The sequence below is a fragment of the Petaurus breviceps genome, unplaced genomic scaffold, assembly GCF_028583685.1.
Source record: "Petaurus breviceps papuanus isolate PSGF00001 unplaced genomic scaffold, PetGlider_PUasm1.0 37, whole genome shotgun sequence".
NCBI lineage: Eukaryota > Metazoa > Chordata > Mammalia > Diprotodontia > Petauridae > Petaurus > Petaurus breviceps.
In genome coordinates, this window is record NW_027186296.1 from 50,971,388 (window position 1) to 50,984,167 (window position 12,780).

The 12,780-nt window shown below is 40.0% G+C and overlaps 1 protein-coding gene and 1 pseudogene across 2 annotated transcripts in view; one reads left to right on the forward strand and one right to left on the reverse strand.

Annotated features, from left to right (window-relative positions):
- Positions 1-12,780, forward strand: part of ADAMTS17 (ADAM metallopeptidase with thrombospondin type 1 motif 17) — a 523,726-nt gene that overhangs the window by 429,503 nt on the left and 81,443 nt on the right. The gene's annotated exons all lie outside the window — the stretch shown is intronic.
- On the reverse strand, positions 553-8,667 carry LOC138168714 (mitochondrial import receptor subunit TOM40 homolog; annotated as a pseudogene).

Genomic DNA, 12,780 nt, shown 5'->3' on the forward strand with positions numbered 1-12,780 from the left:
TTTCCTTTTTGAATTTTTAACTTCAAGTACCATCTGTCCTTACAGAGAAATATAAACAGCATTGACATTGCTTTGCTTACTAGAAAACTTATACAGAAATACATATTTTATATAGAAACTATATGAAGGTTTTTCTCCCCTTGTGTATTAGACACTAGTTCACCCTCTCCTATAGATTTTGAGTTCACATCTTTATATAGAATCCTGAGAGGAAACACCACAAGCACTTGAGACTCATTTCCCTATCAGCTGGCTGCTATTCCACATACCTATGGCCATTTTAATTGCTTATTGCTTACAACCTCTGAAACCAGTTAAGATTTTCCCCTATTTATGCAATTATACTGTCAGAGAGGAATGTCCATCTAGGTCCAGACAGCCCCATAGCAACTGGATCATTGATAAGATTTTTTTATTTTATCCCCACTGTTAGTAAATCTTACGTAAATTGGGAAATATTTTAGTCCTACCCTCTCAAAGTCTGCCAAAAAAGAAAAATCCTTCAAAAGTGCGTATCTGGGAATATTGATAGCAGATTAACACTTTATTCCCCACCAACCACTGTACTTGAACTCTATTTTTTCTTTTTGGAGAGGGGAAGGTAGGGCAATTGGGGTTAAGTGACTTGCCCAAGGTCACATGGCTAGTTTTTTGTGTTAGGTGTCTGAGGCCGTATTTGAACTCAGGTCCTCCTGACTCCAGGACAGGTGCTCTATTCACTGCGCCACCTAGCCTCCCCACTCTACTTGAACTCTTGAAAAAAGGAAGAAGCATTTTTTTTTTTCACTTTTTTAGCCATGTATTTCTGTGGGGTTTTTTTCTGTAAAATGTTTTTTTTTCCATAACTTATAAACATGATTTACACCAAGGGGATGGCAGAGGGGCTAGTGGGAGGAAGGGAGAGGCCAAGGGGAATGGATGGAACTGGGGGGCTGGGCTGATGGGGCGCCAGCAGGGAGGCAGGGCAGAGATACCCACCACGCTGCCCCCTCAGCAGCCTGGCTCCACCAAGTGGGGGAGGAGAGAGGCCCCATTGAAGACCCTCCCCCATTGTCCTTCCCACCTAGGTCTCTTAGATGTCAGAGCCCCTTCTAGGAATGGGGTGAGGAAACAGGGGGATTGGTCGGTCTTCCAGTATTCTGAAGTCCCTCTCTGAAAACCTTAAGTCTCCCCAGATCCTGGGGTCTGCCCCTCTCCTAGCCCTCGGGAGCCCTTCCTCCCCATCCCAGGACAGGGGGATGGGTGGTGCGGTGGGCTTAGCCGATAGTGAGGCCAAAACCACACTGGAACTTGTTCTTTTGATGATTGAGGAAAGCACCTGGGGCCAGTGTCAGGGGCAGGGGGGGCAGCTTCTTCTCCAGGGTGGCCCCCACAATCCAGTTGCTGTCCATGGAGCCTTTGAAGAGAAGGTTGGCCTTGGGGAGGTCTAGCTGGTAGCCAAAGGAGACAGTCATGTCCTGCATTCAGGTGCTGGCTTAGAATTCCACCCCGACTTGAAGCTGGTCACTGGCTTTGTGGTAATACGTAGCATGAGCCCCTGCCTGGCCCACGGTCAAGGTTGCCAACCAGTTAGACGCTGTGTACTTCCCTGCCAGAGACATGACAGTGCCTTCCTCTCCGGGCCTCCGGTGATAAACCAGCTTCCCACCCAAGGCTGGGCATGGAGTGATGCTCTGGAGGTAGTGAGCCACTAGGATCCCTGAGCCCCACCAGCACATCGGGGTTCCCCAGGGTCACGGCTGCGTGAAGTCGGAGCATCCACCTGCCAGTTCACAAACTTGGACTGCTGGGTCTGCACGGCCATCTTGGAGCGCAGGCCCGGGCCCCACCTGGTGGATCACCTGCGTGTTGAGGCTCCCGCAATTGTCCATGTCTCCCACCAGCACGGGGAAGGCCTCCGTGGGGCTCAGCTGCTTGGTCCCGACATAGGTGACACCGAAGTGGTGTAGGTGGAGTCACCGACAATGCTGAGGGCCACGGTGTGGTTGACCTGGGGTGGGGGACACTGGTCAGTGCTGCCCGGCCCCTGGGCCCCCGGCCCCACCGCCCCCGAAGCTCACCTGGAAGTGGTTGCTGAGCCCCTTGTTCACCGTGAGCTTCACGCCCTCCATCTGCACTGGGAAGAGCTCCTTGCACTTGCGGTGGCACTCCTCGAATGTACCCGAGTTAGGCAGGCAGCAGCAGGCCTCGTCATCAGGTGTAGGGGACCGGGACCCGGGGCCACCGGGGACTCCTCCGCGGGCGCCAGGCCCCATGCTCAGGCTGCCCATCGGGGGCAGCATGAAGCCGGGCGGCGGCGCGGCCACGAGGCCCGGGCCGGGCGGGGCGGGGCGGGACGGGGCGGGGCGCGACCCCGTGGGTGGCGAGCTGGCGGCAACAACAGAAGAAACATTTCTAATACATGTCAGAGACAGGACTTTTCCTACATAAAAAAAGAAGTTTGGAAGTCACCTTCAAGGAAGCATCATAACATCACCCACCTGGATGCACCCCCCCTCCTCTGATTTCCAGCCAGTTAAAAAGACTATCCTCTCAAAACTCTCTTGAACATATAAATCTTGTGCCTAGGGTTTTTCTCCTTTTCCCTTTATAGTGCAGATGCTGGACTAACATTTAATCACTCATTTGGAGAGGAATTTACTGCTAAATATAGGAACTGAAATGGGTAGGAGAAACTAATCAAGTCTCATCATTTAAAAATTTCATGAATTCACAGATCTCCTTCCAACTGCTATGTTGGAGTGCACCAATATTTGGGAATGTACCTTACCTAAACTTTGTATCTTCTCCGACACTCCACACAGGGCTTTGTTCCAAGTGGGCACATCATGAATGCTTGTTGAATAGTATTGAATTTTATCTATGAGGCAGAGCCAGTCTTAATAGTATATAAAATAGACAGTTGCCTGACACATTTTGTCATTCAAGGGACATTTGAAAGGACATTACACATAAAAAGATGCCTCTTTCACCTGGGTCTCAAATTCCACAATTCTAATTTCATGCTGCTTAAGGGTTTATGATCTATGAAAATGCAAATGGCCTTGAAATGCATAGCATATAAGTAGATTTATAAGTTGTTGGTACTAGAATGCAATCTTGGATAACCTTATTTAATCAGATTTCCACATGAGGAAATCGTGACCAGGAGAGGTGAAATAATAATAATAATAATTGCTATTATTGTTATTATTTATGATTACTCTTGTTGTTATACATAGTGCTATGTTTCAGGCAATGGGTTAAGCATTTCACAAATATCTCATGTGATGTTCACAACTCTGGGAGGGAGTTGCTAATATTATCCCCATTTTACAAATGAGGAAACTGAGGCAAATAGAGGTGACTTGCCCTGGGACACCCAACTAGGAAATGTCTGAGGCTGGGTTTGTACTCGAATCTTCCTGAGTCCCAGACCTAGTTCTCTATGCACTATGGTACCATCCAGCTGCCTGAAATGCCTTGCCCAGAGTCACACTGCTGGCTAAGGGTAGATCCAGAATTTAAACCCATGTCTCCTGACACCTAGTACAGTAAGTTTTCTATTAATAGGATTTAGCGTATCAGTCATTTACATCTTAGTATGAGTGGATTTATCAGATGCTTTCCTTTTTTGTCAGATCCTTTCCTGGGAAAAGCTTTTGCTAAGATCACCTATCTCAGCTATACACTGATAAAATACTGAGAATAAGAAAATTGAGGTCACATGCCATGGGCTTCTCCCTTTACTGTTCTCCATATCTCATAATCTCTCCACATTGTCTTTTAATCTTTCTCCCTTTACCCCCATCTCAGAGGAAGAGTTGGCAACTGTCCTGGTCAACACCAGTTCCTTACTTTTCCTTCCTTCTTAACATATCCCTTCCTGTCTTTAATTCTCTTGTTATCATTCAGTTTTAATATCTCCATAGCTACTGCCTCCTTCCCTACTGATCACAAACATGCCCAGGTCTCCCCCATCCTAAATGAATGAATGAATGAATGAATGAAAAGGAAAAAAGGCAAAGCAAACTTTTCTTAAATCCAGCCTTCCAGATGAGAGAAGAAAGCAAAGAGAGCATGAAAACACTGAACATACGGGTGGAAAGATTACACCACTGAGAAAGGAGGGCTACATAGAGGAAAATTTGGGATGAAGGAAAAGCCTTATTATATATGTTTCCCTAGGATCAGCACTGTGGAGAATGGTATACTTAGAAACCAGAACTGCCTGCTGAAAATATCAAAGAAAAGGTTTCCAAATGAGACCTATCATTGTGCTTGTTCAGCTAACCCCCTAATACAAGTTCTGATGCTAATAATGATGTTTAACATAGTGCCCTTCATCCCAAGCCAAAATGTGACATCCATTATATCATGTTTAACCCTCACATCTGTGACTGCTTAGCTTCATGGGTTAGAGCATGGTGCTAATGAGGCCAAGGTTGCAGGTTCAACCTTAGCATGGCCAATTAGCTTTGCACTGAGAAAAACTGCTCCGTGACCACAGACTGAGCCTTTCATTCTGGCTAGCCCTTTTCCACATGCAAACTACAGATCACAAAAGCCACTAGGCAATAAAGCCTCTCTGCTCAGGATGACTCACCACTAATGGAAAAGCAACTCAAAATGCATGCCTGATAACCACAGCCCTTGTGTACTGCACTAAATTTAAGTAAATAGCTTATAAGTAACTATTATGTTGTTGTTTTTTCATTTTGTACATGGACTAAAAGGTGAGATCAGGTGAAAACATACCCACTCAACATCTCTTCATATGCAAATAGGATAGCTGGACACAAAACTGCGGCTTTTCCTTCCCCCACATCCCTCCCAGGACCCTGGCCAGGGCTTTTCCAACTTAACCATACTACTTCTACAGAAATGAGAAAGGGGATTATCTAGAAATTGTCAGCATCCAAAGCAAGCTAGATTTTGTATTTAAGAAAGAAAAATACTGTGGGATTTTTTTTAAAAACAATTTATAGAGATGTTGATAATAATATTAGCTAGCATTTATATAGAGCTTTAAAGGTTTACAAAGTGTTTTACAAATTTTAAATTGTTTTATTTATTTACTTGATCTCATAACAGACTTAAGACTAACAAGCTAAGGTTGTCAAACAGATAATCACTAAAAAAGGGGGAAAAAAGTAGCATAAATCCGGGCATGAGTGAGAGCTGGCAAGCCTGTTAGCAAGAGGACTACTGTACTGGAAAATTCCTGAGTGCTGTTTATAAAGGCAATCAGACAGGAATGTTACTCTTGGATTTTAACATTCGACATCAGCAGCTGTATTATTCTTTTTGATGCCTAAGTTTTTTCCTCAAACTCTTAGTGATTGGGTGTGGCATAACCTGCTACCAAAATCAAGATTCACCTGATTATTTTCTACCCAGAACTTGCATTGATACAAACTACAGTTACAAGAAGTGTAATGTGATAGAGTGTGACAGGGGAACAAGGGACGTTGGGGTGGAAGAAAGAGAGGGAATCAGGTTATTCCATTCAGTGAATTCAGAGACTGCTTATTAAATACTAATCACTTATGCCTCAGCTTCCCTATTACTTACCATCATTGAATTTAGTCTAATCCAGTAACTATAAATACATGATAAAAATTTCTCAGAACATGTATATATGTGTATATATTGAAACTAAAGCCTTCAAAATTGTATGAATGGGATTATATGGCAATGCAGGCTGCTTAAAGGAAACTGCCATGCCACATAAAAGTGGCTTCACAGTTTGGCTGCTAAAACATGTGCTAAGAAAATTCAGCCTTTTAAGGCTGATACCCTTCCAGTAGACATGGTGTCCTAGGCAGAGGCACATTTCACTGTAGTTGGCTTTTAGCTATAAAATTCAGAGTCAAATTGAATCCTCAGAGTAACAGCCAAAAATTCCAAACACTGCCAACAGTTAAGAGATTCCAAGAATGGGGATTAAACTCCCCCAATATTTTTTGTTTTTCAGAACATCGCAGCTGATTTAGTTTTCAGAATTACCTGCTTTGTTCTTTGCATCAGCTGGGTCAGTGCTACTAGAACAAGCTAGATATCAATTTTTTATTTACTTGTTTTGTTGATCTGGTCTCCCTATCTCCAGCCTGGACCTAGTTCCTCTCCCAAAGACTACTGAAATAGCTTCCTAATTGGTCTCTCTGCGTTGTTACTTACCCTTCCAATAAATCCTATACATAACTACCAAACTGATATTACTTATACCTAGTACTGACCATGTGCCTTCCCTGCTCAATCACTTCCAGTGGCTCCCCATTACATCTAGGATCAAAAAAAATTCCTTTATTTTGCTTTCTAAAAAAGTTTTATTAGCATGTTTTTGTTTGTTTTTTTGTTTTACATTGCATTTACATTTACATCACAATTATATTTGCATTATCACATTACATAAACAAATCTTTGTTTTAACATTACAAATATTTCAGGGCTGCTAGGTGGAGCAGTGAGTAAAGCGCTGGCCCTGTAGGCGGGAAGAGTTTGGTTCCAGCCTGAGACACTTAACACCCACACAAAAATACTAGCTGTGTAACCTTGGGCAAATTACTTAACCCCAAATTGCCCCCCAAAAGGCAAAAAAAAAACCCAACCCATTACAAATATTTCCATATTATTCCTATTATGGGAGAGCTCCCTTGTAACAAAGTAAAACAATTAAATAAAATTAACACAATAGTAAACTCATCTGAAAGTATATGCAACATTCCATATCTATAGTACCACCCCCCAGCGTCACAACCTCTCTATTTTTAAGTGGCTTTTTTTTTCATTAATAAGAATCCCTTTTCTGTTCCTCATCTCCTATTTTGCTTTAAATACCCCAATCTACCTCTCTCTGTTTTACATTACTCACCTCCATGACCTTCTTACTTTTGCTCACATATGTTATTCTACCTCCCATTTCTGTTCCTTTGCATAAGCCATCCCTTGTACCTGGAATGCATTCCTGTCTTGTAGTCCCTTTTTCAAATCCATGCTTTTCTTCAGAACTCTGTTCAAACACCACTTTCTAGTACCTCACTCAGAAAATTATCTTGTATTCATTTTATATTTTTTGTGTATGGATTCATATGTTTACATGTTTCCTCTCCTAATAGAATGCAAAATCCTTGAGAACAATACCTGTTTTCTTTCTTTTGTAATATTCTTATAACTTAGTTCAGTGCCTGACACATAGTAGGCACCTAACAAATGTTTAGTGCTTGACTGCTGGGAAAATCCTTTGAGATTCAATTCTGCAACATTAAGCTATTTTCCTAGGGCCTTGAAATAAACATGAAATAGTTCCTGCCCTCAAGAAGCTTACATTCACTTTGTGTGTGGGGGGGGGGGGTGTAGAGGAAATAAAGCATGTATACAAGTATCTAAATATAAAATATACATAAAATAATAGAAGTTTTTGGTGTAAAGTCCCCATGTCAATTCCAGGTATTGTTTATTGGCATCACTTTTGCTTTTCTTTTTTTTTTATAATATTTTCCCCAATTACGTGTAAAAACAATTTTTAACAGTCATTAATTTCTTTTAAGTTTTGAATTTGAAATTCTCTCCCTCCCCTCCATAACCTCCTCCCTGAAACATTAAGCAATCTGATATAGGTTATACATGTTCAATCACGTAAACTTTTCCATATTAGTCATTTTGTAGAACAAAACTAAAACCCCCTAAAAAAGTGAAAAATAGTATGCTTCAGTTTGTATTCAGATGCTATCAGTTCTTTCTCTAAAGATGGATAGCATTTTTCATCATAAATCTTTTGGGATTGTCTTGGATCATTGTATTGCTGAGAACAGCAAAGTCATTCACAGTTCTTCAATGTACAGTATTACTGTTACTGTGGACAATGTTTTACTAGTTCTGCTCACTTCACTCTGCATCAGTTCATATAAGACTTTCAACATTTTTTATCAATGACTTGAATGAAGCTATAGAAGGTTTATTCATTGAGGAACTAGGATACCATTTCATAACAATGGGTTGAAGAAAACAGGTGTGTTTAGTCTAAAGAAGAGAAGACTTAGGGGGAAATAAGATTGTCTTTCAAATATTTAAAGTTTTGTGTTGTTCTGAAAAAGAAAACTAGAACTATTGGAAGGAAACTGTGCTGAGATAGAATACAGACATGCTCAACTGAAAGAATTTTCTGGCATTTGGAGTTATCCAAAAGCAAGTTGGTCCTGAATACTAATCTTCCCATCATTAAAGATACTGAAGCAAAGACCAATGACCATGTGACAAATTGTTAGATGGAAAAGTGTGCTGTGTGGTATATCTGACTAGATGACCCCTAATGCTCTTCCTCACTCTTAAGTCCTTTGATTCCATTGTCTTCATCTCATCTAACCTCTATCTCTTTCTGCCATTACTATTTATTAACAAGAACTTCTACCTCAAGGTAATAATGAAACCCTCAAATGGTTATCAAAATATGGTTAGGATACATTTTATTAACTAGTTACACACATGATGTCACATGTATGATATGCATAGTTTTATGCATATGTGTTTATCACTTAATTTTAGATATCATTTAATAAACAAAAGCTTCCCAAAATGGCATGTAGACATGGGGCCTCTTTACTTTTACATTACTCGAGCTTGGGATTTCCCTCCACTCTCTCTTCTTTCCCCTATTAACTGCTAACCTACAATCTTACCAAGCCTCATTTTATCCTCAATTCACACTTCACCCTAGGACAGATCCAGGATGGGCATGATCAAAGGGTTTGTATTAGCAAGATTGATAGTGGTATGGGGGTGGGGGAAAACCGAAGCCAGGAATTTCTTCTTTAATCCTTCTCTTTACCTGTCAGCAGCACTAATCCCTATTCCCCAGGCCCCATAAGTAAAGACAGAGAGAGAGAGAGAGAGAGAGAGAGAGAGAGAGAGAGAGAGAGAGAGAGAAGGAAGGAAGCAGCACATAGGAAGAAGCTGACATAGAACCTGGCATTTTCATTTTGTTTACAAACAGTAAAAATATACTAGAAAAACTTAAGAAGATTATTTAGGAATCTGCAAGCCAAGCAAAGAATATACAACAAAAAGAAATAAGCAATTATGGTAGAAAAATAAAAGGAGATAACTTGATAGCCTTGTTATGTATTTCCCATGGTTACAAGAACAAGAGGGAACCTCTGGCTCCCACATCTCATCCCCAAACTCCCTGAAGCCCCTACCTCTCCATGTCCCATCTCTCAGTATTGCTAGAGCCACTGTATCAGTCCATTAAAGTCACTACCAAGTAATATGGAGCTATCCCTACATTAAGAGATGGATGTCTATGTGTTCCTAATATCCCAAAATGAAATTCGCAATGAATTTTCCTGTCCCTAAATTGCCATTTTAACTTTCCAAATCATTGTAACTTTTATTGTATGTGGTATAATACCATACTGTATATACTATACCATTATGAGTACAGAAGGGTAATGCAGGTAAATTTGAGTTTAAGTGGATTTTTGAGGAAGTGGATAGAGTTCTAGGCCTCGAGTCAAGAAGAGCTGAGTTCAATTTTGGACTCCGAAACTTACTGTGTGACCCTGGGCAAGTCATTTAACCTCTGTTTTCCTCAGTATCCTCTTCTGTAAAATGAGAATAATAAGACTTACTTTCCAGGATTTTGTGAGGACCAAATGAGATATTTGTATCTTGGCATGGTGTCTGGCACATAATAGGTACTATATAAATGTTAGTTATCATTATAATTATTATAAGGCATAACATTATTTCTTTGGAAAAATGCCTTCCAAGTTATTAACAACCAACTCACTAATTAGCATTTAGAATACAACCCAGGAGCATGCTGGAGACTACCTATACACTGCGTGTCATATGGCATAATTCCTTTTCAGAGGAAGGATCAATGTTATGAATGTCACAACTGAGAATAGGCTGGAGTCATTGCCTCTAGAGACTTATGGAAAATAGAATGGCGGTGACTTTGAATATTAATCTAAGATTAATAGAATAAATGTTCACCCAGTACAGCCATGTTAGGTAAATCATTCACGCTGTTGTGGAAAGCCTCAAAATTAATAACTTAGACATGGCATATTGTGAAGAAGAATCTGAAAAAAAAAAAAACCTAAAAGTTAAAATCATGTCTCATCTTAAAAAGTCAAAGCTAATGTTTAAATTAATATTTTTCTGCTGCTCTATGTTTTTCTTAGTAGCTAATTATTTGCAATAGAAAGTAGCTACAGAATCCATCAATCGTTTTTTTGTGCCAAAAGTGTGTACAATTACATTTAGAATGTGGGCTTTTTGGAAGAGCCCAAAGTTTCTAAATCTATCACCATTTTTTAACAAGGTTCACTGACTTTGGCACAGCAAGCATCTTTGAGCTGAGTGTCTACAGGTCTTGCTTACATAATTTACTGAGAAACTAATTAAGACTAATTATTGTTTCTCATGGGTCTGCCTCAAGAACAGCTGCCTGGCATCTGTTTTGACTTCATTTTGTTGTGATGTTTTAATCTTCCTGCAAAGTGAAATAAAGGATATGAGTATTTTATTGTAGATATCCCAATGTAATTTTTATAGGAAAATGGCTATTTGCTTTATTAGCCAGCAGCATTAAGTACACAGGATATCTCTGCGATGTACTGGATCCTAAGTTTCATGGGTGTCCTTAAAACATGTTGTATGTGTGAGCACTACCACTGCCTATGAGGTGGGCAAGTTTGGGGAAGCACAAAAGTCCAGAAGTCTGTACAATTAATCATTCTGTAACCCACATGGAAGACCTCAATTAAATCCAGTGAGAGGAAATAATAGAGAGTTTGATATGTACAATGCCTTTCTTTCTAAAAAGCAAAAGCACTTAAATGTCCATTATTGATCATCACCACATCTCTGTAAGATATGAAAAAGTATGTACTTTTATTAACCCTTCCACAAATGGAAAAAACTAAAGCTCAAGGTTAAGTGGTTAAGTAAAAGTTAAGTCAACAGAGCTAGAACTAAAACACAGGTCTCTTGCCTTACAAGGCCAATGTTCTATGACTAGGCAGCGTCAGCTATTTTTAATAGCTAACATCTGTTAGCATGGTTGGGGCATGTATTAATGAGTCCCCCCACATGAATAATTGACATAAAATAATTCTAGTAGTGAGGGGAGTTAGAACCATTCAGAGTAGGTGGAGGACTTTGGAGATGCCAAGTAGAAAGATTTCTAAGTTATGATCTTGGATTTATCTGACATTTTATATTTTTAATGTGTTCTTCAGTCATTTTAATTTTCATGGATAATTGGAGCAACGTGCCAAAATTCAAAGCAGTTTAGCAACAAAATCATAATAGAAGATCTTGTGTTGCTGGTAGTTCCCTAAGCCTACTTTTCGTCCCTGAATAATTTTTTCACAAGTTAGCTATGGTTACCATTCAAATTCTGCTGTGGATGCCAAAGGGGTATTGCTAACAACTGATATTTTTGTTTATTTGTTTTAAATGGGAAATACTAGGAGTTTGAAATTGTAAAAATCTAGGATACAGTCCAGGAATATGAATAAGAATAAATATGAAAAGAATAAAATACATTGGTCTCCATTTTGATCCTGAGTTGCACATGCCTACATCTGGGAAAAGCTGAACAGGACTCTTGGCAAGAGGAATGTGGATTGTGGAGTTAAGATTCATAATTAAAGGAAGGTAGTTTGGGGTAGGGAAATCTTACAGAGTTGTAAATTCCCTTCCTCATAAAGCCTTGTGCCAGGACTCTCTGTGCAAGCTTTGAACGTAGGACAAGTGGGGTTTTCCTTTTCTTGCCCCAGAATTTCAGACTGGGATGTGTGAGGGAATCTGTCTCTTTCTCTCACTGAATAGTACAACCCATGGGGGATCATTCTCTCTGCTCTGAATAGTCCACTTTGTCAAATTTCTGGGCCAGCATAGTAGTGTTTCCTTAGACACCACGTATGGCAACAGCCAAATGAATGTGCTTTCCTCAAACTTTTGTTAATTCCCTATATGAACATTTTCTTAAATCATTTTGAAATACAAGTATTTTCAGGTTCAAAGCAGGGTAATGGTATGGAATGCTCAGGAAAGTCAGATCAAGTATTTTCATGGGTACACTGACATGCTAAAAAATGGTGTAGCTAGAAAACTTGGCCAAGCACTCACTGTACTGTTTTCCTGTGGTGGTATTAATATCTCCAACTACTAACATCCAGTAAAGTTTTTTTAAACATTAATAACATTGGACATTTAGTATCTTAGGAAACCATGTCATAGATTTATCTGGGGAAGTCCTTTAGGAAAATACTTCAAGATAAAATGCTATGGACTGACATTTTAGGGGCAGCTAGGTGGTATAGTGGATAGAGTGCCTGGCCTGGAATCAGGAAGATTCATCTTCCTGAGTTCAATTCTGGTCTCTGACACTTACACTTACTCTGACACACTTACACTAGCTGTGTGACCTTGTACAAGTCATTTAACCCTATTTTCCTCCATTTCCTCATCTGTAAAATGAACTGGATAAGTGAATGGCAAACCACTCCAGTATCTTTGCCAAGAAAATCCCAAACAGGGTCACAAAGAGTCAGACTCAATTGGAACAAATGAACAACTATAACATTTTAAGGCAACAATGAGGAAACAATAACATCTAACTGAAACATGTATATACAGATCAAAGATAAAGATATGTATAAAATCAAAGACAGTGGCCATGAGGAAAGCAGAAAAAATTTCATTTGCTCAGTAAACATGAATTAAATGCCTTCTATGTTCAAGATCTTAGAAGACATGCTCCCTGCCCTCAAGGTTCCAGTTTAG